General features: G+C 46.9%; 1 protein-coding gene across 1 annotated transcript in view; it reads left to right on the top strand.

Annotated features, from left to right (window-relative positions):
- The window catches only part of CHST1 (carbohydrate sulfotransferase 1), a 31,703-nt gene extending 18,110 nt beyond the window's left edge, over nt 1–13,593 (top strand). Inside the window, exons 4-5 of the transcript XR_007156451.1 lie at nt 13,103–13,277; nt 13,427–13,593. The gene's annotated coding sequence lies outside the window, so the exon portion shown is untranslated. The remainder of the gene's footprint in view (nt 1–13,102; nt 13,278–13,426) is intronic.
- Nucleotides 13,594–17,112: the final 3,519 nt, after the last annotated feature.

The following is a 17,112-nucleotide window of genomic DNA, read 5'->3' as shown; positions in this document are numbered from 1 at the left end:
TCCCCAGCTCTTACTTCAAGAAAACAGCTGGGCCCTGGGGTGGAGGTCACAGCTCTGTTGTCCTGGGACAATGAGAGCCCCTGGGGTTGGGCAGTCCCAGTGGTCCTGGGCTTCCTGAGGAAACTCACTCCTGGGCTATGTGGTGAGTCAGGAGGATACGGATTCAGTGGCTGCAGCAAATAGCTTAGGTAATAGTAGCCTCAGCGAGACGGGCTGTTTTATCAACAGTGTGTGCAGCGTAAGCCGGTCAGGGCTGATAGGGTGGCCCCAGGCCGTGCGCCCAGATATGAGGGGCCCAGGCTCTTTCCATGTTGTTGCTTCTCCATTTTTCTGAGGTGCTGCCCTCGGCTGTGTTGTCCAAGATGGCTCGCTAGGCCTCGGAAGAAGAACAAGAAAGGAGGCCGCAGCTCTGCCATTTGGGAGCAAACCCCCAAAGTCATAGACATCACTTTGCCTCACGTCTCATGGGCTAGAGCTTGGTCAGCATGGCCGCCTGTAGCCACGAGGGAGGCTGGGAAGGGTAGTCAGCTCTCTGGGCAGCTGTGACTTCTGAAAGGGGCCGATGAGTCAAAGGCTTATCTCCCTGGGCTTCAAGTTTCCTCCCTGCAAAAGGGAGACAGTGTGATTTACACTCTCAGGCTCCACGAACAGTAGGCTAGTTTGGAAAAGTCTGTCAGCATGGGTGGGTGGGGCCTGGAGCTTTCGAGGCCCGCTTTTCAGCCCCTGGTTCACAGGCTCTGCTTCTCCAATCTGTGGTGAGTGAGCCAACCTATGAATTGGCTTCCGGGCATCAGTGCTCGGGTGATCAGTACCTCCCTCAGGGCCCCCGGCCAGTTGTTCTAGCACCCGGGGAAGGCCTGCTCCAATGGAGGCCATGGCCGGCCGGTTCTTTCTCAGTTACAGTAAATGGTGCTGTGGCACTTTTCTCCCAAGGAGGTCCCTTCCCTTTACTTTCCCACCGCCCTGCCTTGGATTGTCCTAGAGCTGGGAGGTTTCTCTCTTCTGGAAGGGTGGTTTCCTGGAGGAACTGGAAGACACCAGAGCTGCTGGCCTCGTTGGAGAAACTTTCCCCTCAACTGCTGTGACAAGACTTTCATAACGCTGACCCGGGCTTTAGAGGAAAGTCCTGTTTGGTGACAGAATCACTCATTCATTCGAGTATTTCTGACTCTTCTGTGTACGGGCCCCGGGGTTGTGGGTATTCCTTCAAGAAAGACAGGCTAGTGGGGGGCACGCACATAAAAAGATGGCTCCAGCATTGGTAAAGCATTGTGCCCCCAGGCGTGTGCCCCACAGGCGGGCCTGGGCCCCATACACACTTGGTCCTAGAAACCACCAGGCCACTGTACTAAGTGACAGGCTTATTCCCTAGGCCTTATGGTGTCATTTGATGTGTATTGGGTCTTGGGGACTTAGAGAAGTCAAGGAGGGCTTCTTTGAGGTGGTGTTACCTGAAGCGAGTCTTGGAGAGGCAGGCACCGGCCCGACTCGGGGTGTGAGAAGATCATTTCCAGCTGAGGGAGGAGCAGGTGCAAAGGCCCAGAGGTGAGATGGGATGAGGCATTTACCGCAGTGTGGGCTGTGGGCGGAGATGTGGGGGGGGGGGGGTGGGGGAGGGGGGGCAGACGGCGCTCCACATCCTGTCCTCAGCTTCTCAGGCTTGGAAAATCCATTTTACTAGTTCACCCAGGGCAGTTCAGGCTTCGGGGGATTTATTTATGATGACCAAATACACACGACAGAGAATCAGGAAACAGAGGGCTCGCCTGCTTTTAGGGAAAAGACCAAACTCCTCCAGGGCTCCGGGAGGTTCTGCGGGTCCTGGCTCCCCCACCCCAGCTTCACCTCCGCACCCGCCCCCCCCCCCCTTCACTCTCCACTCTTCCTCTTTCTTTCAATTCCTTGAACACACTGAGGTAGGTGGTTGCGGTTATAACCCCTAATTTGTTCACACCCGACTCTGGGCTTAGCCACGTCCCTCGCTTTGGCCAATGAGACAATGAGAGCAAGCGTGATGGGAACAGAGACATGGCACGTATCTGTCCGTTTTGGCTGCCCGGTGGGAGCCTTTCGCTGCACGCGAAGGAAGGCCCAGCATAGCTTGCTGGGGAGCACAGACCACGGAGGGAAGAACCACAGCTTCCCGGGCAAGGCCTGTCAGTTCCTCAGTGGCTTGGCCGCTGACTCAGCTGCACGAGGCAGTCCTCGCCAAGGTCAGCCACTCGATGACCTGGATCGTCGGAACTGTCTGGCTGAACTCAGCCCGGATTTCTGACCCACAAGACGGTGGGTTTAAAAAAAGAAGAAAAAAAAGTGGTTGTTGTTAAGCCACTAAGTTTTGGAGGGACTCTCTATGCAATAAGAGTGAACGCCAGTCTCTGTCTCACTGTGACGTTTGCACAGACCTCTCCTTACACCTGGGTCACTCCTGGTCCCCTGTTTTCCTAATTAATGCCCACCCATCCTTTGCATCTCAGCTTAGTTACCGGCCCTTGCTTGGTTTGACCGGATCAGTTCTGTCTGGAGTAGAGGCCGGTATGTAACTGATTCTAGCCCTCACGGCGCTCTGTGCTTCTCCTGTGTGGTGTTTACCACAGTTGTAATCACGCCTTTTACGACGCGACCTGGCACACAACAGGTGTCGAATAAACACTGGTTGAGTGAATAAAAGAATGAACGAGACAGGTGCTCCCCACTTGCTTGCCCGGGGTCCTTCATGAAGCAGTGAGCAAGGCCTCCGAGGGATCTGCGTGGCAGGTGGAGAAAAGTTATGGCGGGGGGGGGGGGGGGGGGGGGGGGGAGGGAGGTTGAGCCGAGTTTTGTTCCAGGAGTCCACGTCCAACCTTTCTCCCTCCCCCCACCCCCCCGGGCCCCAACCCTGGTCAGCAATTCTTTCTAGCTGGACTTTGACTTTCCTGTTTCTTTGTTGGGGTGTCTCGCCTGCCTGGCCACCTGTTACAATTTCCAAGGTAAACGGCTCCTAAGGAGGAGAACAGTGAACAAACACATGCACAGAAGTTGACGCTTTACAAAGCGTGCTTCCCTTCCTATTAGACACATCTCTACAGCGCTGTTTTCTGCTGACGCAGAGGCACGCTTTCCTACCCAGGAAAGGGTGCTCACAGCACCACGTAGGCAGGACTGGCCCTGCCCCACCTCTTCTGTGCGTAGCGCTTTGATGGCTTTGGTCCTAAGGAGTTACTTCCTGGTCTCGTCCCCATGCTCAGGGCCCCACTTCCCTGTGGCTCTAGGGGACTTGTCTCATCGGTTCTTTTCATCACGGCTCGCCTCTGTTTGGGTGTTCCCACCTGCTCACTCGTTTCTCTTCTGGCCAACAGCAGGTGCTCTTGGGAGCACCCTGGGCTCCACTTATCATCCCAGAGGGAACTGTCTAGGAGAAACCTGCCCTTCCTGGCTCGTCCCCTCCCTGGGGAGGAATTTCTCCCTGCTGAATGACTTCCCTTGTCGGGAAGGGAAAGATGTGGAGGAAACACGTTCACAGACATATTGGGAACGCACACACGTTTCGGTTTCCTGTGGGCTGGAAAAGAGGTTGGCATCAAAGCCTCATGGGCAGGTGGCCAAGGTTGGGACCCATCAGGGAGTCTGGCTGAAGCTGTGGGCTGAGCGGCCACTGGGGCAGACTGGGCTTCATGTGTACGTGTAGGTAAGACTGAGGAACTAATGCCCAAGTTGAGGACCCGGCTGGGGTGGGGGCCTGCAGTCTGCCCGCTCGGGGCACACGCAGACAACTAGCAAAGGCTTCACAGAGCCCCAAAGCGCTCCATCGAAACTTCAGTTCTGCCAACCTGCCTGTCTCCCCCTCTGTCACTGATCTGTCACTGTCTCCCCCTCTGATGTCACTGTTTGCATCCGGGAATTGCCACCTGCTGGTGACTTGTATTTGCTGTTGGGTGGTACTCACCTTGGGGACCATTGTGATAAAAAGCGTGGCTCTAGGTTCCAGTCCCATCTTTGCCCCTACTTGCTGTGTGACCTTACGCGCACATCGCTTAACCTTCTGAGCCTCCGTGTCCTTATCTAATCAGAGATAATCATTGCAATACCTGCCTCACAGGACTATGGGGAGATTGCATAAGGTAATGCATTCAAGTGCAGACTGCAGCCTGGTGCTTTGATATACAGGGAGTGCCCAAGAAATGCTGGCCGTTAAGGCATCTAGTCTTCACGATCGATCGATCGTCACCATCATCATCATCACGATCATTACCATTTTGCCCACAGTTCCCAGCAAGGTGCCTGGAATACAATAGCTGCTCAATGAACACTTGTTGAGCAATTTTTTTTTTTGGTAAAAAAAAAAATTTTTTTTTTTGACCCCAAGCCAGCTGCTCAGCCACCACCTCTAGGTCAGATGGACTTGGCCTTTCTGCCCCCTTTAAGGTCTCTGCATCCATGCTCTTTTTCCATTCACAAAGGGCCATTATTAGCATGGGGACCGAGAATATTTGCTTTCTCTGTAAGGCCCAGGGAAGCCCACGGTTGCCAGTGATAAAGGGTATAGAGTTTTCTTAAACCTGAATATTCAAGCTTCCTGGAGGGGGTCTGGGAACAGCCTGACAACCACACCCAGCTGTTGGAGGCTTCCTCCTCTGGCAAACGATAGTATCACAGCCGCAGGCAACAATACCTTCTTAAGGCATTGCTTCCTGCTTTCTTCCTTCCTTGGTAACACCTCAGCCTTCAGCAATGTCACCCTGGCCTTGAGCTGGCTTTGGGAAGCCGGATATGGCTTCGGGACAAAGCCCTTGTATGGGGGGGGGGGGGGGGAGGGGGGGGGAACAGGAGGCATTTAGAACCATCCAGGAAAAGCAGAAAATTAAGGATTCAGGGACAGGAGACTCAACTTGAGACCTTGTTGCACTGCATCTTGCTGGACAAATCAGAAATTTACCCTGAGCCTCAGTGTCCCAGCTATAGCCTGAGCACAATGATCAAAAAGAACGTGGCTTCTGCACTAATTGACAATGTGGATTACATATGTCCATCCAGTCAAGTTAAACATATTGGCCAAATATCTTTCTTGACTTAAAAAAAAAAAATCTGTTTATTCTAGTGATTACTGAGAAAGGTTAATGATTTTACCCTATGATTGTGGATTTATCTATTTCCACGTAAGTTCTGTCATTTTTCTTTCTTTATGATTTTTAGATCGCATCCTTAGATGTTTACAATTCTCAAATTGTTATGCATTTCTGGCGATCTGAACCTTTTATCATTATGAAGTGTTCCTGTTTACCAGGCAATGCTTTTGCTTTGAAGTCCATTTTGTCTGATGTCAAGAGAGCAACGCATGACTTCTTTGGTTAGAATTTGTTTAATCTGCGATTCCAACTTTTGGCTCATATACATGTCTTGCAGTTGCTGATATGTTTGAATTTATAGCTACCAACTTATTTCATGCTTCTTGTTTGTCTCACCCATTATGTGTGGGGGTTTTTTACCCCTACTTTTGATTCAGTATATATATATTTTTTATCTATTTTATCTCTTCCCCTCCTCTGAGTAGAAAAATACATATCTGTTTCTATTCTTTCAGTGGTAACTTTAGAAATAGCAAATTCTTTTCTCAGTTTATCCAAATCTGAAGTTAATCAATATCTTTACCCTTTTCTTGAAAAACACACTTAATCCCTTAATACCCTTTAATTCCATTGGCCCTCTTTTTAACTTCTCTGTGGTTGTTGTGATGCATGTTTAAAAAAAAAATTTTTTTTTAACGTTTATTTATTTTTGAGACAGAGAGAGACAGCATGAACGGAGGAGGGTCAGAGAGAGAGGGAGACACAGAATCTGAAACAGGCTCCAGTCTCTGAGCCGTCAGCACAGAGCCCGACGCGGGGCTCGAACTCATGGACCGCGAGATCATGACCTGAGCCAAAGTCGGATGCTCAACCGACTGAGCCACCCAGGCGCCCCTGTGATGCGTTTTTTATTTTTTTTTTGTAATTTTTTTTCAACGTTTTTTTATTTATTTTTGGGACAGAAAGAGACAGAGCATGAACGGGGGAGGGGCAGAGAGGGAGGGAGACACAGAATCGGAAACAGGCTCCAGGCTCTGAGCCATCAGCCCAGAGCCTCGCTCGAACTCACGGACCGCGAGATCGTGACCTGGCTGAAGTCGGACGCTTAACCGACTGCGCCACCCAGGCGCCCCAGCGTGATGCGTTTTTTAAAACGAAAGCATTACATACGGTTTTCTGTACTGATGTAAATAATCAGCTTTATTAGGTTATCATTTACCACAATAAACTTCACTCATTTTAAGTATACAGCTTGAGAAGTTTTGACAAATGTGTAGTTAGGCAACCACAATCACAATATCCCAAACTTCTCCATCAACCCAAAAGTTCCCTTGTGCCCTCTTGTAGCCAGTTTACTTCCTCTGTTCCCAGCCCTTGGTAACCATTGAACTGATTGCTGTCATTACAGTTTTTTTTTTTACCTTTTCTAGGATTTTATGTAAATGGAATCATACAGTATGCAGCCTTTTGCGACTGGCTTCTTTCACTTAGGTGACACTTGAGAGTCATTCATGTTGAATGTACCAGTGGTCTGCTTCTCTTCATTGTTGAACATTCTTCGTCCCCTTGTACAAATCCAAATTTCCGCCTGGTATCATTTGCTTTCAGCCTGAAGACCTTTTTATTTAACACTCTTTTTTCTTTGCACTGGAGGCTAATGGGAAATTCTCCCAGATTTTGTCTGAAAGTATTTTTGCCTTCATTTTTGAAAGATAACTTGCATCGGCTTTAGAATTCCAAGTGGGTAGTTTTCATTTCACCAATTCCAAGATCTTGAAAAAATGTTTAGTCATTTATTTTGATAGAGAGCGTCCGTGCGTGTGGGGGAGGGGCAGAGAGTGCAGGGGGAGAGAATCTTAAGTGGGCTGCACGCTCAGCTCCATGATGCAGGGCTCAATCACAGACTGTGACATCATGACCTGAGCCGAAATCAAGAGTCTAATGCTTAACTGACTGAGCCACCCAGGCGTTCCTCAAAGACTTTGACTCATTGTCTCCTGCTTTGTATTGTTTCTGTGAGAAGTCTTCCATAATTCTTAATTTTTTTCTCCTTTGCATATAATATCTCTTTTCTCTGGCTGCTTCCTTTAAGACTTTCTCTTTATCACTGGTTTTTAGCAACTTTGATCATGATGTGCTTTGGTATGTTTTTCTTTATTCTGCTTGGGGTTCATGGAGCTTCTTGATTTGTGGGTATATAATCTTCATCAAACCTGGAAAGGTTTCAGCCTTTTGTTTCTTCAAAAAATTTTTTTTCTTTCCTCTCCTTTCTGAGACTCTGATAATACATATGCAAGCCACCCTGACATTGCCCCATGGATGACTGATATTTGTTCATTTTTTTCCCCTAGCCTTTTTCCTCTCTGTGCCTCTCTTTGGGTAGTTTCTAATGCTATATTCTCAAGCTATCTAATCTTGTTTCCTGCAGTATCTATTGGTAATCCCATCCAGCATATTTTTTGCATTTCACACTTGTATTTTTCATCTTTATACATGGCCCTTGGGTCCTTTTATTTTATAAATTCTATTTTATATCCTCATTGTATTCATGTTTTCCTTTACATCTTTGAACATTTGTATAAGATTTAAAATGTTTTAAAACCCTTGATGTCTAATTCTATCCTCTCAGCCACTGCTGGGTCTCTTTTTATTAACTAATTTCTTTTTCTCCTGGTTATGAGTCCTATTTACTCAATGCTAGCTTTTTTTTTTTTGTATGCTGAGTAACTTTTGATTGGATGCTGGATATATCAGCCAAGGGCCAGGCAAAGACAGAAATCTCATCAGTAATTTGAACAGGGTCAATTTAATATAAGTAATTATTAACAAGTCAGATGTGGTTAATTACTATAAGGGTTACAGGAGACCTCTAAGGAATACAGGAATAACAAATACAGGAAGCTGTTCTTCCTCTAGGGCTGAGGGAAATTAGACAGGAAGGAATTAAGAGCTTGAGAGAGACAACTCCACCCCTGCCCCCTTCAATGCAGACCTTGTTGGAGAGGGTGTGGCTGCCATATGAACACACAGCCTTGCCAGTGGAGAAGAAACTTGCCAGAGGGTTGGGCCACAGACTTCCATTGCCACAACTTACCTGATGGCTGAGACATCCATTAGAGGATGCAGATAGGTCCTAGGTGGTCTGCAGGGTCTACCTGTCAGGTAGCCAATATGCCAGGGTGCCAGTGGGCCGGTGCTGGTTCAGGAAGTGGTCTATTAGGTGTTTGGACAACTTGGAGAATGAGTGCCACTAGGCCTCCTAAACAACACTGACATGTGTGGAGGTAAAATACACCAGGGCCAGGAAGAGAAACTTCTTCTGCAGCAATGATCTTGCAGTGAAACCTCCCCACTTGCCTCAGCACCTTTAAAGACCAACTTTCACATAGCACCAAGTATTCAATTCCCAGCTCCAGTGTCACAAAGCAGGGCAAAGAAGGGTGCATTTAGAGCCAAGAAGCAATAAACTGGCATATGGACATTATGTGTTTTCTGTTGTTGAATGCTGGATTTGGGTGGATTCTTTTATAGAGTATTGGATTTTGTTCTGGCACACAGTTAAGTTACTGGGGATCCTTCTGATCCTTTCAGGGCTTAATTTTAAGCTTTGTTATGGTAGGCCCAAGGCACAGCTATTTTAGTGCCACTACAAAAATGTGACCCTTCCAAGGACCCTATCCAATATCTCATGTATTGTGAGGTGTCACCACTCTGGAAAATGAGAACATGAACTCTTCTCCTCTCTGTGTGGGCTCCTTTGGTCTGCTACTTTCCAGTGGTTCTTTCTTGACCTTCCAGAGTTTCATTCTGTGCATGTGCAGATCAGTACTCATTCAAAGATTCAAAGAGACCTCTCTGCATTTCCTTGAATCTTTCTGTCTCTCTCTCTCTCCCTCTCTCTCTGTGCATGTCCCTTTTCTCTGGCAGTCTGCTTCATAAATTTTAGCCTCACTTGTCTTCTTAAACCCTGATATCCCTCTATTCAACTCAGTGAGACCACTGAGCTTTGTTTGCAATACCTGTCCCCAAACTGCAGTCTGGAAACTGTCTCCAGGCAGTTTGCTGGGACAGTCATGGGGCATATATCTCATTTGTTTATCTTCTTTCAGGGCACAGTTCTGTGCTGTTCCAATGTCTGAAAACAGTTGTTTCTCTCTTTCTTTCTCTCTCTTTTCCCCCTCTTTTGGTATATTTTCCTAATCATTTATGGTGATGGAGAAAACCCTGAAGCAGTTTAATCCTCCATGAGCAGAAGCAGAAGTCCCTTTCTGTATCATGTATTTTAATTCTGTCTTTTAAAAAATTTCTTGATACATTATCTTTTATATCTTTCCTCGCAGAACTTCTGGAATTCCTTTTCATTTTCTCCTGTTATACAACTTTCAGTAAGGGTCTGCTAGTGGGAAACTCTCAATTTTTGTATATTTGAAAATGTCTCTATCTAACCCTTGATCTTTCAAGATATCTTCTCTGGGTATGGAATTTTGAGTTGACATTTATTTATTTTCTCAGCATGTTGAAAAATAACATTCTGTCTTCTTCTGGTTTTCCATGGATGCTGATGAGAATCAGCCATCATCAAGTGGTGCTCCTTTCAAGGGCAATCAGTATTTTCTTTATGGCTTAAAAAAAAAATCTTCTCATTAACTTGGGAGTTTGAAGGTTTACTAATGAGCCTAAGTGTAGGCTTCTTTTTATTTAATCTGCTTGGATTCACTGGGCTTTTGAACCTGGTGTCTTTCATCAGTTCTGAAAAGTTCTCAGCTATCAGTTTTAAAAATATTTCCTCTGCTTCATCCTCTTACATTTCTCTTTCTGGAATTCTAATTAGCCACACATTACACTTACTTACCCTGTCCTTCATTCTTTTTTTCCCTTTAATATTACATCTTTTTGCATGTTGTGTTTAATCGTGGCTATTTTTTTGGTAATTATTTTCCAGTTCACCAATTCTCTCTTCAGCTGTGTCTAATTTGCAGTTGAAGTACTTCATTTCAGTTGTAATAGTTTTTATTTCTAGACATTATCTTTGTTTCTTCCTCAAATCTGCTTAGTTGTTCCTTACTGTTTCTTGTTCCTTGCACATATTTTCAAGATTGTTTTTTTATTTCTTGAAAAAATAGCACACATAATTATTTTACAAATTCTATGATAAGTTCAGTACCTACAACCTTTGCAAGTTTGTTGTTTTGCCAGTTGTTTCTGTTGGTTCTCAGTCATGACGCCTTGTGTCCTTGTGTATTTGGTTAGTTTTATACTGTGGTTTGCTCATTTTCCTTGGATTTCTATTTATGGAAATTTGTGAGACCTGGGATTGCAGAACGTTTTTCCAAAGAATGTTTGTTTTCATTTTTTGGCATCTGCCAGGCCACTGGGGGCACTTACTGGCAGAAACCATTGTAAATAAAATTCTTGGTTTGTGGAGTTTGGGGACCACCCAGGTTGTGTGAATTCAGGTTACAAACTTGTGTAAGGAATGACTGAAACTTCCAAATTCTCAGTATTTTTTTCTATTTTCTACTTAGTGCTCAGTTTTAAGACAATCCATTCTTCTTGCAGTCCCCATGGAGGGGATTGTTGGTATTTCTCCTTTGTCATTAACCTGAGAGGGTAGCCTTTTGAAGCCTCAGCTATTTGAGGGGAGAAACCCCTATCAGACTCTGCACCTTGGGCAGTCCCTGGGCTTTGTCAGCTTAGCTCTGGGACACCAGAGAAACCAAAGCTATGTTTCTCAGGGTTCAGTGAATGCCCTCTGGGTAAACACAGCTGCGACTCTCCTTATCTGTTTTGATTCTTGCCTTCATTCCCTGCATTTTTTGTCTTGTGCATTATTTATTTTCTTGCCAGCTTATTTTACATTCAAGAAAATTTTTCCTATTCTATAACAGATATTTTGGTTGTTTTCAATGTGAGGGTCATCCCAGGTATTTAGTACTTTGTATCACCCCAAACTGCAGTGCTGAGGTTACCCTTAGCATCCTTCCTTAGTACCTAGAACACAGGTTCTCAGGCATATTTGGCAAATAAATGAATGAACAAGGGAACGAATGAAGACATATGCACACACTTTGGTTGCATGAACTGTTGGTCAGTTTAGAAACACCAGGAGGTCAGGGACCTTGCCTGATGAGTTCACCATTGCCTAAAACTTTCTGTAATGACTCATGCCAGGGTCCATTTGATGTCAACTGATTTTGACACAGAGCCACCTAGGGGTAATGGGAGATGCATCCTCATAAGTGACATTTGCCTAATACAGAGAGCAATTTTCCAAATCCATGGGCCTTTGGGAATAGTTTTCTTTTTTCTTTTTTTATGTTTTTATTTTATTTTTGAGAGAGAAAGAGACAGAGTGCGAGTGGGGGAGGGACAGAGAGAGAGGGAGACAGAATCTGAAGCAGGCTCCAGGCTCTGAGCTGTCAGCGCAGAGCCCCACATGGGGCTTGAACTCACAGACTGCGAGATCATGACTTGAGCCGAAGTCAGATGCCCAACCCACTGAGCCACTCATGTCCCCCAGGAATGGTTGGTTTTCAAATGGAGGGGAAGGGTTTCAGTGGCCCTTCTTCTTCTTTTTTTTAAAGGGCTGAAATACTCAGAAGATTTTTTTTTTCTATTTTGAGAGAGACTGTGAGCAGGGGAGGGGCAGAGAGAGGGAGAGAGACAGAATCCCAAGCAGGTTCTGCATTGTCAGTGCAGGGTCTGATATGGGGCTCAATCTCATGAACTGTGAGATCATGACCTGACCTGAAATCAAGAGTTGGATGCTTAACCTAACGAGCCACCCAGGTGCCCCTCAGTGGCCCTTCTCTTCTCTCTTGCCGGTTCTTCTGGGGCTGCTGTCCGCAAACATCTGCTCACAGTGATGGAATCGCCTTTGATTTCAGTGTTGTGACCCAAGCCCTTGAAGCTCAAAGTGTGACCCACGCACCAATGGCATCTATATCACCCAGGCATTTGTTCAAAATATTTTGAACAATATAGGCACCTGGCTGCCTCTGTCAGTGAAGCATGTGACTCTTGATCTCAGGGTGGTGAGTTCAAACCCCACGTTGGGTGTAGAGATTACTTAAAAATAAAATCTTAAAAAAAAAAAAAAGGAAACATAGATCTTAAACCCCACCCAGACTCCTGATTCGGAATCTTCATTTGCAATAAGATGCCCATGTTATTTATATGCACAGACATTTCTCTTACCCAGAACTCTGCAACGTGTGTGTGCGTGTGTGTGCATGTGCACAGAGAATGGTTTATAATAAGGCAGTGAAGAACTGATTGTTACAGCCTTCAGGTAGCTCGCAGGATGACCAGCTCCTTTCGGATTGCCTGGGGCTTTCCCAATTTTTGCACTGAAGAAACGACATCCCTGGAAACATCTCAGTCCCAGGCAAACTGGGATGGTTGGTCCCCTTACCAGACAGGGCACCCTGGTCTCCCAGAGGGAAGCAGAGAAGGGCCCTGCGGTTCCGTTAGGCTGCACACTGAGGAGCGACATCTGGCACCATGTTGGGCCGGGCATGGCTTAAGAAGTATTTTGTCACCTGCACACTTGTATCAGCAGCCAGCTGCAGAGCACTGTGATCCCCATGATGGACAAGGGGTCCTTGGACTCACAAGAGAAGTTCACATCCCTGTGTCCTAGAAGCCCAGTGTCTAGTCCAGTGTAGGCCAAGATATGAAGGGGACGATCAGGAAGTTGGGCAGGATCTCCAGGGTGGAGCTGCTCTGGGAAGAAGGTTCCAAACCCCTGTCTTTATGTAAGGTCGTCGCTTAAGCCTATTTGCTGGTAAGGTGCCCTTTCACTGGCATCCACATTAGCTGCAAGGAGAGAGTTCTAACAATACATGCACATTCTGCAAATTAGAACTTCATCATTATTTTGAAATACTGGGTATGAAACATTTGATTGTATTCGCAATCCATTCACATTATCACAAGAAATTCCAACATTCCATTTGTCAAAGGAAGAAAAGGAAGAGCTGTTAGATTCTTTTAATATAATTTCAAGTGTTACACATTTTTGAATGGTTATAAAATGCTTTTACATTTTTTATCAGGTACCGTGCGAACAAAAGTTTCCTGTCGAGAGTGACTTCCGAGAATTTCAAGAGATCCTCATTAAAAAGCCCCATCAAGAATTATGTATGGCCATTTCGTGTGTAAAGCCTGATATTAAAAAAAAAAACAAAAAACCAACAACAAAGAAACCAAACTATGTTCATGGAAGAAAGCGTAGGTTCTCATTAAATTTTTTGCAAAGGATTTATTGGGAAGTTTTATACATATCCAATATTTAACATTCCCCCTATTCCATCGTACTTTTATCAAAATTATATAACAGAAAAAAAACGTAATAGTTTTTTCCACCTCGTTCCCTATAGACGCTTGCAAGTTACCTCCCGTTTGCCCCAGGACCCGGTGCAAATTTGACCACCTTCTCTGTGTGCCGAAGCGTGAGGCATCTGGGAAGACTTGAAGTAACCCTCTGTGTTTCCAGTTCTCCGAAGTGACTGGGGCCCCTCTCCCCCTCACTGGGGGTGACAACAAGGTGAATCACCACACCCTCCAAGACTTTGCTTCCTCACCTCTCCCCGCTGCCACCTTCCTCCCTTTTCTTCTTTAGTGAAAATCCAGCCGCCTCAAGTGGTTGCTATGGCAACCCTAGGGCTGGCTGGAGCAGGGCTGTCCTGACTGGGGGCTGGGCTGCCATGACACAGCTGTCCCTCCTTTTGGGGGCAGAATTATGATGGTGGGTAGATGGGGTCAGGGCACTCAGGGGCTGGCCCAGTCTTCTGGATCGTGGGACCTCTGCCCTCAGAGCAGCTGGGGACACGCCCTTCCTTGGGGTCCCTCAGACCCCCGGTTCTCACACTTGACATAAAGCCTCAGGGTCTCTCCAAAGGTTAAGCCATCCTAAGGCCACACTCTCTGATCACAACTGGTTTCAACTGGCATTTCTTCTAGGGCCTCAAGCAAGGTACATCTGACCTCACCTCTAGCACAGTTAGCAGCTAGAACCTGAGTCTGGTCTCCAGAGTTTTGTCGTGTGACTTGACCTGTGTGGGTGGTGTGGGGCTTGTGTCCAGGCTTTGGAGTCAGAAGGATGTGGGTTCAAGTCCTGGCTCTGCCACTTTCGAGATCTGGGAGATTGGGCAAGTCACTTTCCTATACCGAGCCTCAGGGGCGCCTGGGTGGCTCAGTCAGTTAAGCCTCTGACTTCGGCTCAGGCCATGATCTCGCCATTTGTGGGTTCGAGCCCCGAGTCTGGCTCTGTGCTGACAGCCTGGAGCCTGCTTCGGATTCTGTGTCTCCCTCTCTCTGTGCCCCTCCCCAACTTGTGCTCTGTCTCTCTCTCTCTCTCTCAAAAATAAATATTAAAAAATATTTTTTTAAATAGATAAGCATTAAAAAAAAAAACCTATACTGATCCTCCGTCTTGCTTGCATTTCTCTTCTCTTCTATTTATTTATTTTCTTTACATCAAATCCTGCCAGACACCTGAGGTTCAGGTGGCTGTGACCTCTTTACCTCTTTGTGTAAACCTGACTCTCAAAGAAAACAGTATCCCGAAGCAGAAAAAAAAAAAAAAAGGAAATCAAACTTTGTGCACCTAAATCAATAATTCTGCACAAAGTGAGAGTAATTAATAAATGAAACCACTGGGAAATACCCAAGAGAGCTTATTACAGAAAATAACACGAAACCTATTATCTAACGTTCAGAGCTGCACATGCCCGGGTGTACTCAAGGGTTTGAAGCTGTGCTCGGTCGGTCACGGGCATTTCATGGCTGACCCTGGCTGTTCTCACCGACTGCTGTGGCTACAGGGGAATTTAGTCTGTTAGTTCTGATGTTTGTTATTTTTTGGCCGCGGACTAATAATAACTGACCGATAACAAATAACATTGATGTTATTGTTCTTGGTACTTTCTAGGCCGGTTTTAATGATCAAATAGCGCCTGCTGGCTCCTCCAGGACATGGGGCTCTGAGACAAGTTTTGTGTGCAGGGTGTTTATCAGGGAAGGTCTGTGGGATGAGAACCCTTGGGGAAGGAGGGGAGGAAGCAGGAAGCAGCAGAGGGAGAGGTCCGGCTGGGACAGCCCAGGCCCACCCCCGAGGGGGGCTCTGTAGCTGATGGTGGCCCATCAGAGCTATCTCAAGGGGCCACGATGGCCAAGCCTTTCCCCCACCAGCCTCTTTGGTCAGGCTTGGATGTGGCCACCCTGGGAGGGGCGTGTCCTCGCATGATGGCTCTTTGCAGCTGAAGGGAATGCTCAAGGGGCATCAGGGACACCACACCCTTCCTTGGAGGAGGGCCTGGACTGCACATGTCTGTGTTCATCACAAAAAGTAAACTGAGGCTGGGATGGGGGCCTGGAGCCTTGCTGGGTCACTCTGGATAGTGTAGAGGCTCCTCAGGCAGATTCATGGAAGTCCCAATTTAGCAACCCCCCTCTCCCCCCAAGTTAGAGCTCATCCTTCTTCTTCCATTGATTAGCAAATGAGCTCAGGTTGGGAAGGGACCTGCCAAAAGTCCCTGGGGGGGCAGAATCACTCAGTCAGCCTGTGCCCCTTGTTTGGGTCTCTGCTTGGATGTCATCTCCTCCAGCAAGCCTCACTGACCCTCTGGGCTGCATTAGATGCTCCTGTATGTATGCCCTGAGGCTTGGTTGCTTTCCAGACTCCCCATCAGGCCCCGAGTTTGCCAAAAAGCAGGGACAATGAACGAGACAGCTGTGTTGGGAGTCCTATCCTTAGGAAGAAAGGAGTACACAGACCTAGTTAAGATCCTTAACTGGCGCACGGAATCTGGGCCCATCGTTGGGCACTCCTGGAGAGGGATAACAGGGCCTTTCCTCTTTCAGTCCTTGGTCCCTCTCCCTTGCTCCTAAGTGATGAACTCCCAGGCTTCCGGGGCTTCCGTCTCAGGAAACTCAGAAGTGATTTAAGCCTACTTCTCGGTTCCTGGTGTGCATCGTCGGCCCGTGCAGGGAGATCTGACTGGATTTCTCTCTTCTTTCCCTGTTCCACTGCTGGCTCCTTCCTCTGCACCCGGTATGCTGGGCCTAATTGCTTTTATTTTTATGATTTTATGAAACCTATACTATTTTATGTGCATGGGTTTTAATTTATGTAGATAGTGTTGTGCTAAAAACCTAATTCTATTCCCCACCCCCCTCAGCATTTTATGTTTTTAGAGATCTATCCAGGCTGCTGTATACACCTCAAGATTGTTGCTTCTAATTGTTGTATCTATACCGCATTTATCCATCCCTCAGCAATGGAGGCCTAGTTTGCCTCCTCTTTCCCCATCCCCTGACTCAAAAAGCCCCACAGCAGAGACTCTCATCCTCTCCTTCTAGATCTGCGTGACCATCTCTCTTGAATCTATATCCAGGGGGGAGTTTCTGGTAAAGGTATGTATGCATGCTTAATTTGCCTAAATAGACTCCCATTTCCCACTCTGAAAGGACCAAGTACTCATCAAGCCCCGGGGCTCACTAGACCTTGAAATCTCTTAATTAGAAGATGCTGGAAAATAATTTAATTTTTTTTTCCAGGCGAAGCTCCTTGCCAGCCAAACAAAGCACAGAAAATGGATTCAGCCCATGGTCTCCAGTTTATAAACTGTGAATCGGACGCCCAGACCTGAAGTAGCCTTCACCTTGGCCTTTGCACGCAGAGGGCACGCATTCCTGACATCTCCTTTGTCTCTCCAGGGCAGAGTCTGCATTCACACTAACCAGCCTTGAGCAGAGCTTTGGCCCCTCTTCCAATAGTCCCTGTGTCAGAGGCCACACACACAGGTTCTGTGTGTCGTGAGGAAGAACGTTCGTGGCCCAGCTGACCTTACCTCTCTCTCCAGCCCCAGTCTTCTGGGACCAGCAGCTGTCAGAAGAGATGGGGTTTATCTGGGGGGTGGGAGTGCTCCCCACCTGTGCTGCCCTAGACAGCCGCAGCTTCCTGCCGCCAGCCCCTCCTCCAGCCAATGAAGGTGGAGGGGAGAAGACCCGGGGAGGGGGGAGCTGTCTTGATTTGGGGTGCTATAACAAAATGCCATCAATG

The sequence above is a fragment of the Prionailurus viverrinus genome, chromosome D1 (assembly GCF_022837055.1).
Source record: "Prionailurus viverrinus isolate Anna chromosome D1, UM_Priviv_1.0, whole genome shotgun sequence".
NCBI lineage: Eukaryota > Metazoa > Chordata > Mammalia > Carnivora > Felidae > Prionailurus > Prionailurus viverrinus.
The sequence above is the reverse complement of the archived record's forward strand: the minus strand, read 5'-3'. Positions and strand labels throughout refer to the sequence as shown.